Raw genomic sequence first — 2,145 nt, 5'->3', positions numbered from 1 at the left:
CATTACAAAGTATTTTATAGATTCAAAGTGCCTATATTCAGTTAATTCTCTAAACAATGTTGTGAGACAGCCTGACCCCAGTTTTCTGTAGTCCACTTCCTGGCCCATCTCAGCTCAGCCTTAGGCCTTTTAATATTCCCATATCCTTGACCATGTCTCCCAAAATTCCTCTTACTACAGGGCCAGTGTCTCTCATTAGCCACACCAAACTTGAGTCAGGGCATCTCCAGGATTATTGTGCCCACATTCTGGTTGGCCTCCATGCAAGAGTGGGCCTTTTGGATATCAGCCATAGGGAAGACTTTATCCACAACAGGCTGCAGCTGTATAGTGCTCCCAGGGGAGAAGTGAGACAAGACTTGCTTCGTGAAAGTCTTCACCAATGTTTCCTTATACTGAAACAGGGAAAACAACCCATTAAGAGGATATGGATTGGTTTCTAGGGACCAGAGGCACAGGAAAAAGGGGAGTTGATTGCTTATGGAGTACTGAGTTTCTGCTATGGTGACTGAAAAATCACATTGATTGAGGGCAGTGTTGCACAGCTTATTGTAGTTGCTATCAATAAGGAACTCTGGTAGCATAGTGGTTACAAGTCGGGGTGCCAACATCAAGATCAGCAGTTTGAAACTACCAGCAGTTCCACAAGAGAAAGAGAAGGCATTCTGCTCCCGTAAAGATTTACAGCCTCGGAAACTCTGTTCAGGGTCACTATGAGTCAGAATCAACTCCACAGTACTCAACAACAACAACAAATCAATAAATTGCATACTTCTAAAAAGTTGAATTGGCTAAAGTTGTGTGATACAACACACACACATGTGTTGTTAAGTGCCGTCAAGTCGGTTCTGACTCATAGCAACCCTGTATAGGGTTTCAGAGGAGCAGCTGGTGTGTTTGAACCGCTGACCTTGTGGTTCAAGCCAACCTTTTGGTCGAGTGCTTACACTATAGTGGCACACCAGGAGCATATATATATACATATGGATATAAAACAATGACTGAAAAAAAGAATAGCTGCTGAGACTGTCTATATACAAGCCTCTTGGGATTTGGTTTCTTGTTTTGAAGATTTAAAGGCATGGTTTCATGGGACATTTTAGTTGATAGACCTAAAACGTGTTTAGAGCTTTTGTTCTACCTCCTAGTTTGCTGGGGAGTGCCTGAGTTCTTAGCAGCTTGCAAACAGCCAAGCAAGACACAAAAATTAGCCTCTTACTCACCTGGAGCAATAGAGGAGGGATTCAGGAATAGGAGGAAGAAATGGAATGTGTGGTTAATTGTCTCTCTGAACAATGACCTCTTTTGCCATGAGACCAGAAGAACTGGATGGTACCCATCTATCATTATTGAACAATTTGATCAAAGTTTCTATAAAAGAAACCTGATCAAAAGGGGAAAGAAAAATGCAGAATAGAATTCTCAATTCTCATGGAACCAGATTTTCTGGAGCTATAGATGTTGGATGAACCCTTGAAACCACTGCCCTGAGATAATCTTTAATTCCCCTGAAGTTTTCTGAAAACTAAGTAAAGAATGTCTGCTTTGAGTATTGTGCTATTTTAAGGTCTGTCTATATAGGATCCAATGGACAACAGTAACTTCAAGGATTCGATAGAAACCTTAAGGAACAGTGAGTTTATGATAATGGAGAGGAACAACTGAGAAAAGGAGGATGAGAATGGCTGCACAATCAAAGGCTGTAATCAACATCATGATATGGTACATGTAGAAACTGTTGAATGGATACTTGTTATGCTATGTTTATTCTCTACAACAACATACACACATACAAAATAAATTTTATTAATAAATAGAGGATATGGATGAGGTCCCTCTGGTCTCATGCAACTCTGAGGGGTCCTTAAAGTGACAGAGGGGAAATGAGACCATGGCTGGTTGGCTCTAGTACCAACTCTGGCCCCATGAGGTCAGATAGGAGAAAAGAACATCAATCAGTCTAAATACCCTTGGGCACTGAAACTCTTGGATTCTGAAATTTTGTTGTTGTTAGGTGCCATCGAGTCGGTACCGACTCATAGTGACCTTATGCACAGCAGAACAAAACACTGCTCAATCCTGGGCCAACCTCACTATTGTTGGATGCTTGAGTCCATCGATGCTGCCACTTGGCCAATCCATCTC

The 2,145-nt window shown here is 41.6% G+C and overlaps 1 pseudogene; it reads right to left on the bottom strand.

Annotated features, from left to right (window-relative positions):
• Positions 1-215: 215 nt before the first annotated feature.
• LOC102836632 overlaps positions 216-2,145 on the bottom strand; it is a 9,350-nt pseudogene continuing 7,420 nt past the window's right edge.

The sequence above is a fragment of the Chrysochloris asiatica genome, unplaced genomic scaffold (assembly GCF_000296735.1).
Source record: "Chrysochloris asiatica unplaced genomic scaffold, ChrAsi1.0 scaffold00016, whole genome shotgun sequence".
In the NCBI taxonomy this organism is placed as follows: Eukaryota; Metazoa; Chordata; class Mammalia; order Afrosoricida; family Chrysochloridae; genus Chrysochloris; species Chrysochloris asiatica.
The sequence above is the reverse complement of the archived record's forward strand: the minus strand, read 5'-3'. Positions and strand labels throughout refer to the sequence as shown.